The sequence below is a fragment of the Dendrobates tinctorius genome, unplaced genomic scaffold, assembly GCF_039654945.1.
Source record: "Dendrobates tinctorius isolate UK_male_01 unplaced genomic scaffold, ASM3965494v1 ptg000017l, whole genome shotgun sequence".
Taxonomy (NCBI): Eukaryota; Metazoa; Chordata; class Amphibia; order Anura; family Dendrobatidae; genus Dendrobates; species Dendrobates tinctorius.
Window position 1 is genome coordinate 2,658,417 of NW_027361685.1, and position 14,835 is coordinate 2,673,251.

A 14,835-nucleotide genomic window follows, 5' to 3' on the forward strand; every position below is an offset into this window, starting at 1 on the left:
CTCCAGGTAAGTTTATCGTTAACTAGGATCCCCAAGTCCTTCTCCATGTCAGATTTACCCAGTGGTTTACCGTTCAGTGTGTAATGGTGATATTGATTCCTTCTTCCCATGTGTATAACCTTACATTTATCATTGTTAAACCGCATCTGCCACCTTTCGGCCCAAGTTTCCAACTTATCCAGATCCATCTGTAGCAGAATACTATCTTCTCTTGTATTGACGGCTTTACATAGTTTTGTATCATCTGCAAATATCGATATTTTACTGTGTAAACCTACCAGATCGTTGCTAAATATGTTGATTGGAATAGGTCCCAAAACCGACCCCTGCGGTACCCCACTGGTCACAGCAACCCAGTTAGAGAATATACCATTTATAACCCCCCTCTGCTTTCTATCACTAAGGCATTCTCATTCTGTGTACCAACCTCTTGTGTGGCACGGTATCAAATGCTTTGGAAAATCAAGATATACCACGTCCAGCCTATAGCTTACCTCTTCATAAAAACTGATTGGTTTGACATTAGCGATTCCTCATAAACCCATGTTGATATGGAGTTAAACAGTTATTCTCATTGAGATAATCCAGAATAACATCCCTCAGAAACCCTTCAAATATTTTACCAACAATAGAGGTTAGACTCACTGGCCTTTAATTTCCAGGTTCACTTTTAGAGCCCTTTTTGAATATTGGTACCACATTTGCTATCCGCCAGTCCTGTGGAAAAACCCCGTCGCTATAGAGTCCTTAAATATAAGAAATAATGGTTTATCTATTATATTACTTAGTTCTCTTAGTACTCGTGGGTGTATGCCATCCGGACCCTATTTTAATCTTATTTAGCCGGTTTCGCACCTCTTCTTGGGTTAGATTAGTGACCCTTAATATAGGGTTTTCTTTGTCTCTTGGCATTTTACCTAGCATTTCATTTTCCACCTTGAATACCGTGGAGAAGAAGGTGTTTAATATATTACCTTTTTCCTCGTCATCTACAACCATTCTTTCCTCACAATTTTTTAATGGGCCTACACTTTCACTTTTGATTTTTTTACTATTGATGTAGTTGATACAGATTGGGATTAGTTTTACTCTCCTTAGCAATGTGCTTCTCTGTTTCCTTTTTGGCAGCTTTAATTAGTTTTTTAGATAAAGTATTTTTCTCCCTATAGTGTTTTAGAGCTTCAACTGTGCCATCCTGCTTTAGTAGTTTAAATGATTTCTTTTTACTGGTAATTGCCCCTCTTACTTCTTTGTTTAGCCACACTGGGTTTTTCCTATTTCTTGTCCTTTTATTCCCACAAGGTATAAACCGCTTAGGCCTGTTTCACACTTCAGTTTTTTACAATCAGTCACAATCCGCCAGGTTTTGAAAAAAACGGATCCGCAATTTTCTTTTGAGGATCCGTTTTTTTCCCCATTGAATATCATTAGTGGCGGATCCTGACGGATTGCTGTCCGTTGCATCCGTTTTTGTGAGGATCCGCCATAATGTTGCTGTCCGTTTCCATTCTCAAAGATTTCGAAACGGAGCTTGTAACGTTTTTTTCCCCAGCGGATCCTCCAGACACTTATTTAACCCGAAATTCTGTCTAGGTGCCGGACAAAAAAAAAAATTCTCTCTCTCTCTCTCTCTCTCCCCAGCCAGCGTTTTTCAGGATCCGTCTCAAAACGGATCCTGTGCCATCCGTTCACATCAGTTGAGAACGGATCCGCTTTTCCGCCTTTTTGGCGGATTGTAACTGATGCAAATAACTGAAGTGTGAAAGGCCTTACAGTGCCTATTTAGGATATTCTTAAACATTTCCCACTTATTTTCTGTATTCTTATTTCTGAGGACATTGTCCCAGTCACCAGATTAAGGGCATCTCTAAGCTGGTCAGACTTTGCCTTCCTAAAGTTCAGTGTTTTTGTGACTCCCTGACATGTCCCCCTAGCGAAAGACAAGTGACACTGTACAATATTGTGGTCGCTATTTCCTAGATGCCCAACAACCTGCAGATTTGTTATTCTGTCAGGTCTGTTAGATAGTATTAGGTGTAAAGTGCTGCTCCTCTGGTTGGATTCTGAACCAATTATGAAAGATAATTATTCTTGGCTATTAGCAGAAACCTGTCGCCTTTATGGGTTTCGCAGGTCTCAGTTTCCCAGTTAATATCCGGGTAAAGTCCCCCATAACAAGGACCTCATTATGGGTTGCAGCTTCATCTATCTGCCTTAGTAGTAAACTTTCCATGATTTCTGTTATATTTGGGGGTTTGTAACAGACCCCAATGAGAATTTTGTTACTATTTTTCCCTCCATGTATTTCGACCCATATGGACTCGACATCCTCATTCCCTTCGCGAATATCCTCCCTCAAAGTCGACTTTAGACTTTACATAAAGACAAACCCTTCCTCCTCCTCTCCGATTTTTATGATCCTTTCTAAACAGACTGTAACCCTGTAAGGTAACTGCCCGGTCATAGCTTTCATCTAACCATGTCTCGGTTATTCCCACTATGTCATAGTTACTTGTAGATATTTCTACTTCTAGTTCTTCCATCTCCTCCCTGTGGATTGTTTTAGAAATTTTCTTACCTTCCTTCCAAGTATGTTGTCTTGGATCTTCTTTGCCGCACCTCACATCATTCATCAGTATCATTTCTGGCTTCATGTTTGTGTCTAACGTTTTTCTTCCCGTCCCCTCTTCTTCTAGTTTAACGTGAGTGTAGTGAGTCTTCTGGCGAATGTGTGTTTCCCAAGTTTGTTGAGGTGTAGTCCGTCTCTGGTGAGGAGTCCGTCGTACAGGTAATTCACTCCGTGGTCCAGGAATCCGAATCCTTGTTGTCTTCACCATCGTCTTAGCCAGTTCGCATCAAGGATCCTGTTCCATCTGGTGCCATGCCAGTCTACTGGAAGGATAGAAGAAAAAACTACCTGTGCATCCAGTTCCTTTACTTTCTTCCCCAACTTTTCAAAGTCCCTGCAGATTGTCGGTAGGTCCTTCCTTGCCGTGTCATTGGTGCCAACATTGTGATCAAACTAAAGGAACAAAATAGCGCAATAGGGTCTTATCCGAGTTATATCCAGAAGAAAAAATTAGAATTTACTCACCCTTTTCAGGAGAGGTTCAGGCATGTAGGATCAGTAGTCTGCTTGCTGCACGTCCAAAGTCAGCTCTGCGACCGCTTAAAGCTTCAGATTATGGAATAAGTTCATGGACTTCTGTGCGCTGCCAGATAAATTCACTAATCCAGTTTGTGAGAAAGATTAACCGTTTATTTCCCAATGCGTTTCAAAGTGTATACCACTTCTTCAGGGGATGACATATATGATCAGATAGAACTGTCACAGATTATATACAACCAGGATTCAAAAATTGGCGCCAATGATCACATGTCATCTTTGACATTTGTACTAGATGACGTGATCATTGGCGCCAATTTTTGAATCCTGGTTGTATATAATCTGTGACAGTTCTATCTGATCATATATGTCATCCCCTGAAGAAGAAGTGTTATACACTTTGAAACGCGTTGGGAAATAAACGGTTAATCTTTCTCACAAACTGGATTGGTGAATTTATCTGGCAGCGCACAGAAGTCCATGAATTTATTGGTGCCAACATGTATCAGAAGAAATGGGTGGACGCCCCTGGAACTGATGAGCTTTGGTATCCTATCAGTCACATCCTTGATCTTCGCACCTGGGAGGCAGCATACTTCTCTTGCAGTTATGTTCGGTCTGCAGATGGCTGCCTCTGTGCCTCTCAGTAATGAGTCTCCCACCACTACCACTCTTCTTCGCTGTACTTTTTGTTGTCACTTCTGGGTGTTGCTGTGTGCCCTTTTCTTTGCTTGCTGGTGGTGCCTCATCCTTAGGTGTGCCATCTTCGTCCTCCACAAGGCCTTGGTATCGGATTGTCAGTTGAGTGGTTGGTGATGTCTCTATGGTCTTGCTTCTTTTCGTCACATCCTCCCATTCGTCTGCTTTTGGAGGTTCTCTGACACTTTCTTCACCTTCTGTGACCAGTAGAGATGCTTCTGTTCTGTCTAGGAAGTCTTCATTTTCTTTGAGTTTCAAAGTTGCAATTCTTTTTTCCAGACTGCGCACCTTTTCTTCTAAAAGGGCCACTAGTCTACACTTCTGGCAGGTGAAGTTGGATTCTTCTTCTGGTTGATCTGTGAACATGTAGCACATGTTGCAGTTCACCATGTAGGTTTTCACGTCTGCCATGTTGCTCCTAGATCCTGCTGACTTGCTGTGTGCCTTCCTTCTTGTGCAATCTATTGTGTGTAACCTTCTTGTGTAATCTACTCAATCAGCCAAGCTGTCTTGCAATAATGTCCTAGAGGCAAAAATTGGCGATTCTTTCCAAGCAACTGGTCCCGACTGTACCCAACGATCTTCTTGCTTAGGGAGACTCTTCGCTTTTCCCAGAAGGCACCTGGAATATGCAAATTATCTTCCTCAAGCTTCAATCCCTGGTTTGGCGATGCTTTCCAAGCAGCTGGTCCCGACTGTACCCAACAATCTTCTTGCTTAGGAAGACTCTTCGCTTTTCCCAGAAGGCACCTGGAATATGCAAATTATCTTCCTCAAGCTTCCATCCTTGGTTTGGCGATGCTGTCCAAGCAGCTGGTCCCGACTGTACCCAACGATCTTCTTGCTTAGGGAGACTCTTCACTTTTCCCAGAAGGCACCTGGAATATGCAAATTATCTTCCTCAAGCTTCAATCCCTGGTTTGGCGATGCTTTCCAAGCAGCTGGTCCCGACTGTACCCATCGATCTTCTTGCTTATGGAGACTTTGCTTTTCCTAGAAGACACCTGGAATATGCAAATTATCTTCCTCAAGCTTCAATCCCTGCATTCATTCATGTTCAGAATGTGGGAAATGTTTTAAACGGAAAATAGATCTTGATAGCCATCAAAGAACCCACACGGGAGAAGCCATTTTCCTGTTCAGAATGTGCGAAATGTTTCAGCCAGAAATGGAATCTTGATGAACACCAAAGAACTCACACAGGGGAGAAGCCTTTTTCATGTTCAGAATGTGGGAAATGTTTTAACCAGAAAGCGCTTCTTGTTAAACATCAGAGCAGTCACAAAGAGGAGAAGCCTTTTTCATTTTCTTAATATGGGAAATATTTTACTTGGAAATCAGCTGTTAATAAACATCAGAGACGTCACATAGTGGAGAAGCCTTTTTTATGTTCATAGTGTTGGAATAGTTTTAACCAAATTTGAATTTTCTTAAATGGGTTGTCTCTTATCATTTGCTGACAAAAGGATAAAACTAAACTTTATTAATTCCAAATGTAAAACTATACCTATAATTCTCCCCCTGAAGGTTAGTCAGTAGGTGACTAATAGAAAAAACATGAACCCCACAGTTCAGTATATAGGGTGAGGTGATGTATACACACCCACTCTTCAAGCCTCTCATTTTTAAGGGTTTCATTGTCCTCACCAAAGGCGACTCATCAGGAGACTTTAATATTGATCTACATTCAAGAGAAACTAGACAAAAAAAAACTAAAATTATGTGTCATGTTATCCGAAACAGAAAACTAGCCACATATTGGCAGATCCCAGACCTCAAACTATATACTTCATAAGTTTAGAAGCCACTCCAGTGTTAGGAATAGATAGTATGTGAGAGTGAGTGTCAGCTTGTGAGTGTGAGCGTGTGTCAGCATGTGAGCGTTGGCGTGAGTGTAAGCCAATCACATCGGTGGTTATTGCTTATACCAGCCATTTCCTGTCCAGGTTCATGTTATTGGCGTGACACCTAATAGTGGTGGGGACATACCCCTGATGGCTTATTGGTGTAAACCGAACGACCTGGGGCAAATGCCAATCAGAGGTCACAGGGAGCGAGTATACCCCACGTGGGTAATTGTATCTGTGACGCCCCCGGGTGGTGTGTCATGTGCAGGATCCAGGAAACAGCGTTACACGCTATCCCGGGTAACTCCGCCTCCAGGCACCTCCGATTGGATGGAGTCACCGAGGGAGAGTGACCGGAATGATGCTGGATGGACTCGTTGCCATGGAGAGCATTTAGCATCCCCAGTGAAGCAGGAGGTTCAGGATGAATGCCTGTTGGTAAGTCCAAGATGAATAATGCTGCATAGAGCCATCTGGTAGCGATCAATCAGGTAAAGTGATAGTGAGGTGAGTCCGGAAACAAAACAATGCAGGTGAAAAGTGCCAAATGTGACATCACCAAGTGACCAGTGAAAGTGCAACTGTGCAACGGATAAGAAAAGAGAATAAAAAGAGATATGGTAAAGATATTGTCATGCCCGCCATGGCTGTTATGCCGCATGACCCCTGGAGCAGTGTGCACACGCACCGAACTGTCGTGCACGCGCACCGAACTGTCATGCCCGCCATGTCTGGTATGCCGCATGACTCCTGGAGCAGTGTGCACGTGCACCAAACTATCATGCCCGTTATGTCTTATGCTGCAAGATCCCTGGAGCAGCGTGCACACGCACCTCATGACTGTTGTGCTGCAAGATTCCTGGAGCAGTGTGCACGCGCGCCTCATCTCATGGCTGCCTGCCATTGCCAGTGCGCATGTGTGCTTTACCTCGTGGCTGCACGTCGTTGCTGTGTGGCCATCAGTCTCTGCTCTGCCTGCAGCTGTCCTCTGTGATCCTGGAGACCCTGACCATGTGACCTTTCCTATGGTCCAGCACAGTCTGATCCAGCAATCCTCTCTGTTCCTGGAGACTCTGACCATGTGACCTTCTCTATGGTCCAGCACAGTCTGACCCAGCTATCCTCTCTATGGTCCTGGAGGACTCTACCATGTGGTCCTCTCTATGGTCTTGGAGGACTCGACCATGTGATCCTCTTTATGATCCTGGAGGATCTGAACCGGAAGTCCTCCCCGGTCCTGACCCGGAAGTGCTATATCAGACCGCCCCTTCCTATGGTCGGGGCCTGAGTATCATGTTGCTTCCCTACATGGCTGCATGGTCTGCTCGGTCGCTCCCTGTATTCTGTGCCCCTGCACTCTGCCCTGTTGTGTGTCTCTGCACACGCTCTGCTTGTTCTCTGCCTCTTGTCCCATGCCTTGTCTAGTGTTGTCTTTTGCGTCATGTTTTGTTCTTGCTATGCTTTGCCTTATAGTCCTTCCTATGTTCTCTGCTTTTGCCTGTTTTTTGCCATGTCTTGTCCTTGCTATTCTTGGACATGTAGTACTTCGTATGTTCTCTGCCTTTGCCTGTTTCGCCATGTCTGGCCTTTGCTATTCTGAGCCTTGTAGTACCTCCACGTTCTCTGTCTCTGCCTGGTTTTCCTTACTCTGCCCTATGGTGCTCTCTTGCACATTTCCAGGCTAGTCTCAAGGCTCTGCCTTGACCCGCTCTGGGCTTCGGCCTACACTCCGCTGCTAGTCCTATACTCTCTCTGACCGGCTCTGTGCTTCTGCCTATGTTCCGCTCCTTGTTCTGTGCCTTGCCTTGCTTCTTGCTTTGCTTTGTTTCTTCGAGTGCCCTTTGCACACGCCTGGCCTTTCTAGCCTCCTGTCTGTGCCTCAGCCGTGCCCGCCTGCTTGTGCATCAGCCGTGCTCGTCAGCCAGTGACAGCTGTGTCGCCTGTTATGCCTCTGCCGGGTTCGCCTCAGTCTTGCCCAGCTGTCTGTGCCTCAGTCCGATCAGCTAGCCAGTGCCTCAGCTATGCTCTCTGTGCTTCCTTGCACCCACGCTGTCTCTGCACTGGGCATTGCGTGCCTTCTTAGCACGCGCAGGCCATAGCCTGCTCCTTGGCATACCTCCCCGTGCTACTCTAAAAGTACGCACAGGTCTTGACATGTACCCTATCGTGCCCTCTTGCACGTACAGGCTCTAGCCTGAACCATGTCGTGCCCTCTTGCAGGTATAGGCCCTAGCGTGAACCCTGTCATGCCCTCTTGCACGCACAGGCCCTAGCCCGAACCCTGGCATGTCTCCTAGCACGCGCAGTCCCTTGCCTTAGCCTGAACCCTGGCGTGCCCTTCTGCACATGCAGGATCTCAGACTTTGAACCCTGGCGTGTTCCCTACACACGCACCGTGTCTTGTACTTTGAACTTTGTACCTTGGCGTGTCCCCTACACTTGCACCTTGCCCCTGGTGTGCCCCTAGCACACACCTTGCCTGGAACCTTGCCTTGGACCTTGGTGTGTTCCCTAACACGCACCCTGTCTCGACCTCTGTCGTGCCTCCTTGCCTGAACCCTGCTTTGCCTGCCGGATGCCCGGTACCTGCCAGAGAGCGTAAGCCTGACGACAGCAGCCTGATGTCCAGAGATGATGTCCGCAGCCTGATGCCCTGATCCTGTTGATCGTTGCCAGCTGTCTGGAGTCCGATGCCATCGAGCCCTTGCCTGTACCCAGGCGTGCCACCTGGCACGTACCATGCCATGGACCTTGGCGTGCCCATGCACGCACCTTGCTGTGTTTTTCCTGTTATCACGTTTTGCACCTGATGTTACCCTGAGTTCGCCTTAAGATACCTTGAATTCATGTCTTGCCTTGTTTCCTGCACATCCTTTGTCATCAGACACTCTCACTTAGTGTCTACTTGAGCCGGCCGTCTGGTTCCAGCAGTCATGGTGGCTCACCCCCTTGGTCTTGCCCCTGACACTCCCTGTATAGGGGGTGGTTCCTCACAAGGTCAGCTCGCCCTAGGTGCCACGACCCAGAGGGTCCACTCTAAAGAAAACGACTCAGAGTAAGCTGACTTTGTCATAAATATAAAGATAAAAGCAGCTTAAAAAACAGTGATGGATAATAAAATATATGGAAAAGTGTTTGTTGTGAAGTGTATACACTCATAAAAAAGGTTTTCATTAAAATATAGAAATATAAATACGGTAAGTAAATCAGTATTAGGATGTGTAACAAAGAGATATGATAATTTATTAAGAAAATGTAATGAACAATGAATGAAGTAAATAATCGTGAATGAAGTTGTTATTAAAAATATAATTAAATCCCAGAACCTGATATACTCTAGTTCCCGATATATATGGGCTTATACACTGCTCAAAAAAATAAATGGAACACTAAAATACCACATCCTAGATATCTCTGAATGAAATATTCCAGTTGCAAATTTTTATTCATTGCATAGTGGAATGTGTTCAGAACAATAAAACATATCAATTATCAATGTAAATCAAAATGAATATCCCATGGAGGTCTGGATTTGGAATGATACTCAAAATCAAAGTGGAAAATAAAATTACAGGCTGATCCAACTTTAGTGGAAATGTATCATGATAAGGAAAAGATGTTCAGTAGTGTGTGTGGCCTCCACGTGCCTGTATGACCTCCATAATCTCCTCCCAGGCTTGGACTAAAGCATCCTCCAACTCCTGGACAGTCTGTGGTGCAACGTGATGGTGGATGGAGCGAGACATGATGTCCCAGATGCGCTCAATTGGATTCAGGTCTGAGGAACGTGCAGGCCAGTACCTAGCTTCAATGCCTTTATCTTGCAGGAACTGCTGACACACTCCAGCCACATGAGGTCTGGCATTGTGCCACATTAGGAACCCAGGGCCAACCGCACCAGCATATGGTCTCATAAGGGGTCTGAGGTCTCATCTCGGTACCTAATGGCAGTCAGGCTACCTCTGGTGAGCACATGGAGGGCTGTGCAGCTCTCCAAAGAAAAGCCACTCCAAACCATTTCTGACCCACTGCCAAACCGGTCATGCTGAAGGATGTTGCAGGCAGCAGATCGCTCTCCATGGCGTCTCCAGTCTCTGTCACGTCTGTCACATGTGCTCAGTGTGAACCTGCTTTCATCTGTGAAGAGCACAGGGTGCCAGAGGCGAATTTGCCAATCCTGGTGTTCTGTGGCAAATGCCAAGCATCCTGCATGTTGTTGGACTGTGAGCACAACCCCATCTGTGGACGTTGGGCACTCAGACCATCCTCATGGAGTCGATTTCTAACCATTTGTGCAGACACATGCACATTTGTGGCCTGCTGGAGGTCATTTTGCAGGGCTCTGGCAGTGCTCCTCCTGTTCCTCCTTGCACAAAGGCAGAGGTAGCGGTCCTGCAGCTGGGTTGTTGCCCTGCTACGGCCCCCTCCACGTCTCCTGGTATACTGGCCTGTCTCCTGGTAGCGCCTCCATCCTCTGGATACTACGCTGACAGACACAGCAAACCTTCTTGCCACAGCTCGCATTGATGTGCCATCCTGGATGAGCTGCACTACCTGAGTAACTTGTGCGGGTTGTAGAGTCCATCTCATGCTACCATGAGTGTGAAAGCGCAACCAACATTCAAAAGTGACCAAAACATCAGCCAGAAAGCATTGGTACTGAGATGTGATCTGTGGTCCCCACCTGCAGAACCACTCCTTTATTGAGGGTGTCTTGATAATTGCCAATAATTTCCATCTGTTGTCTATTCCATTTGCACAAGAGCATGTGAAATTGATTGTCATCAGTGTTGCTTTCTAAGTGGACAGGTTGATGTCACAGAAGTTTGATTTACTTGGAGTTATATTCTGTTGTTTAATCAGCATAAACCGTGGCAGCATGAGGAAAACAGAACATTCTTACAGCAGACAACAATGAATCTTCATAGTGGAGCTCTGCACCTTTAGCCCTGTGGTCACACAGGCTATGCTTTATCCAGGCATCAGGCTATACAGTCTCTCAGTTAATCTTCCCTGTCTGGGTTACCTTTTAGCTGCTTCACACTTCAGACGTTCATTCCCTCTCCTTGGAACTGTCTGCCATTATACACAGCAAGTGAAAAAGACCAGCTCACCTGTCCTGGCTAATGGTGATGCAAGGAGGCTCGGATTCCGTGTAAACACACGTGAAAACGGTCCAAAAGAAAAAAATATCCAGCTTCGAAACATGCAAAAAATTTATTGAAGGCATAAGAACAGAGATACACGGACAAGCCCCATCATAGCGGAGTAGCAATAGCAACGCGTTTCGAACAATAAGTTCTTTTTCCAAGCTACTTTCAAGTGAACACCATGCTGAATATATACCACCTCCCACCAATCACAGTTTAAACACACATGGTGCATAATAGCAATAAAATCAGTCATACAAAAACAGAAAAATATTAAAAACAAATCAGTATAAAATATACCAATTAAATATAAACGAATATAGATATATAGAGGATTCCAATGTAAAAAATATGCACATCAATTATGGAACATAATTTCCTTTCGTGCATTCAGTCCATTTGGAACACAGGTTTTCAGCTGGAACATCCAGAAAGCTTCTCTGGTCACTAGACGTCTTTTAAAATCCCCATCTCTTGATGGAACACATACTTTCTCAAATCCGACCGCTTGAAGTGAAGAAATATTCCTTTGATGTTGAGAAATAAAATGTTTAGAGGAAAAGGACATGTCCGATTTAGAACTGCCAAGAGAGATTATATCGGTTATATGCTCTGAAATTCTCACTTTCAGTTTTCTCGTGGTGTTTTAGGTAGAAAACATTTCTCACATTAAGAACATGAAAAAGGTTTATCCCCTGTGTGAATTTTTTGGTGACTAAGAAAGATGATTTCTTCACAAAACATTTCCCACATTCTGAACAGGAAAAAAGCTTCTCCCCTGTGTGAGTTCTATGGTGCTTAACACAATCTGATTTATTGCTAAAACATTTCCCACATTCTGTGCAGGAAAAAGGCTTCTCCCCTGTGTGAGTTCTATGGTGCTTAACCAAATCTAATTTCTGGCTAAAACATTTCCCACATTCTGAACATGAATATGGCTTCTCTCCTGTGTGAATTCTCTCATGTGCAACAAGATGTGAATTCTGAGTAAAACATTTCTGACATTCTGAACATGAATATGGCTTCATTGCTGTGTGAATTCTCTCATGTGTAACAAGATGTGAATTCTGAGTAAAACATTTCCCACATTCTGAACAGGAAAATCTATTCTCTGTTATGTCAATTTTTTCATGTTTAAGAAAAGTCTTTTCAAGAAAATTATTTCCATATTCTGAATATGAAAATGGCTCCTTTCCTTTAGAATCAATTATTTTTTTAATGCTTATATCGTGGCTTTGATTTTCCTTAGTAGTTGGTAATGAACCAAAAGATGGGACCGGTTTCATAGGATCAGATGACAGATCTTTGCTATGAAGGGATGATGGTATATCTGGAGTAATGGCATTAACTTCAGTTGTATCCTGTGAGATCTCAAGATCATCAGATTTAAAAATTGAAGATGTCAGCGTTCCCTCTGATCTCCTGGTGCATTCATCTGCTAAAAATAAAACCAATTAATAATTTTGAATAAAATATCCTCAAATTTTATACTTTTGAACATTTCTACTTAAGCTGTCCATAAAAAATACAAGCTTTTTAAGAAATATTGAAGTATTCACCAAGACAATGACAGTTCACAGTCTAATCGAAAGCCTCATAGCATGAACCAGTGCATCATGGTGTTCAATGGTTTGTTCATTCTGCCTCCCAAACATGGAACAAAAAGCCAACAAACAATGTTATATAGGTGAAAATTATACCAATAAAACTTCTACTCATCTCACGGAAACACAAGAAACCACTAAGATCCATCATCTGTCAGAGGAAAACCAAAAGGTTTCCACAATATTTGTGGGTCAAAAGCTCTTGAAAAGCAACATGGCTTCCATAAACCAATCCAGCAATATCCGCTCTCCCAAAGTCAAATATCCACTCTCTTCTGAGCCTTGTAGTGCGCCCAAACCATATTTAGCATCCATATATGTGGCATTACTATAGTGAGAAGAACCCACTTAATTTACGGTGTGTGTTTCCTGGAGCACAATCTGGGCATTATGTATTGGATAATAAAATGGCAAATGTGCAATTTTCATGTTGCAACATCCAGTGCGAGCTAATTTCCGTAAAGTGTCACTACTCCCATAGAATAATTCACTGAGGGTTATAATTTCCATAATGGAGCCACTTTATGGGGATTTCTACTGCTTCAGTTCCCTGTAATTGTGTTATATTAGGGCATCTGCAGATGGTGTGTCCCCTCTCCACTGGAATCTGCTCCTGCGATGTTTGATTCTATCACCAAGCAGCGCCTTATTTATGGTGCAGACGTTGCTGGTAATAGAAGAGACGTCAAAACCAGAAGCTCTGGGTGGCGTTGGCTCTGTCCAGCCACTAAGATTAGGGTGCCTGAGACCAGTAGTTTCATCCAGCCTGGCAGTATGGGTTTGTGTGCTGTCCAGCAATCTGGTAGTAATCTGCTACCTGCTTAAGCCAATTAGAAAGCACCAAACCCTACTAAAGCTTGAAGCACATTCCTGGAATCTGCCAGATACAGCCTTGTTCTCCTCTGGTTCAGTCCTCTGTGCTCAGCTGGTGTATTTGTTTCCTGGTGTAATCCCAGCCCGCTTACTGACTACACTTGTGTCTTCTGATTTTGTACTTTCTCTGCCCTCCTGGTTATGACTAACTACCTGACTATTCTTCTTGCCATCTCACCCCACAGAATAGCAGGTAACACCATGGCTCAAGCCTAGGGGTCTCTGTGTAAGTCCAGATCCATGTAGAGGGGTTAAAGGATGATGAGCAAGGCAATCACTGGGATCTGGAAAATAGCGTAGATAGAGCCAAGCCTTCTCGTGGTGGCCATCTTCTGATCTGCCAGGTGATCACTAACAGTGCTCCCAATACATCGTGTCTGCAAACTATTCCATCAAGATCTGTGTACGAATAGCTAAATGGCGCTCCTTCCTTTCTTACCCTACCATGTGCCCAGAGAGTAGTGTACAACCATATATAGGGGATTGTTGGATTCAAGAGACATTGGGAAATAATTTGTAAGGTCCAATTGTTTCCTATTATCCTGGTGAAAACTCTCTGGGTAATTAGAGTATGGGGCTCGGTGGCTCTTGGCAATCTAAACTATCGTAAGGGACAATATTTTCCATCAGATGAGTTTCAAGAAGAAAGATTAGACATTCATAGAGAACTTTTTATAATAGTGCAGAGCTGAGGTGTCTTAAATTTAGATCTCAGCCATTTGGCAGAGGTAATGGAGACCTTATTTTAAAGGCTACCAGGTAGTTGCAGACTAACATAAGTGAGGCAGGCCGATCCCACCATCATCAGACTACCATACAAAATGAACCTGTACAAAAAGAACTAGAATAAAAAACATGTTACCGTATTTTTTGGATTATAAGACGCACCCCAAATTTTGAGGAGAAAAATAGGAATTTCTTTTTAATAAAATGGTGGTGCTTCTTATAATCCATGCATCCTATTTCTGTGGTGAAGCGGGGTCCCAGGGTCGCTGCTGGAGGAGGCAGGAGTGGGGTGATGCTGCAGGCCGCAGGGTGGGATGAGGGGGGTCCGATGTGCAGTGCACCGCTGTGATTGTTTGGTGCTGCTGGGGTGCCTGGCGCTGCTGCCCGGGGAGTCCGCTGCTGCAGGGGGACTCTGCCGACATTTCGTGAAAGGCCAGAGCCCCCCGCATGTCCATGGTTTCCTCCTGTGCGGTGGACTCTGTGAACATGGCTGCCGGGGGGCGGCACATGCGCAGATGGAGGTCTCGGTATCAAGATCTTGGGAGATGAGATTACAGCCCTGATATTAGATCTCAGGGATCTAGGAAGCCAACAGCATCATTACCCTCCGCTTTCTCCTACAGGCCCAGCATAATAGTTTTCTTCAAGTGAGTTTCTAACTTGTCAGCACATTTTACGTACGCTGTCATTTGGCTTTATAGTTACAGATCTGGGCAGGTAACGGTCAGTGTCTTCTAATCCCAGGGGTAGATGGATCTACCAGGTTGTAAGTTCTATAGAAAAGGGCTTTCACTGCCCAAAGTCATTTGAACAGTTTTGGGTGGAGGAGA

The 14,835-nt window shown here is 44.4% G+C and overlaps 1 protein-coding gene across 1 annotated transcript in view; it reads left to right on the forward strand.

The window, feature by feature from the left end:
• Window positions 1-14,835, forward strand: part of LOC141082383 (uncharacterized) — a 121,381-nt gene that overhangs the window by 43,009 nt on the left and 63,537 nt on the right. The gene's annotated exons all lie outside the window — the stretch shown is intronic.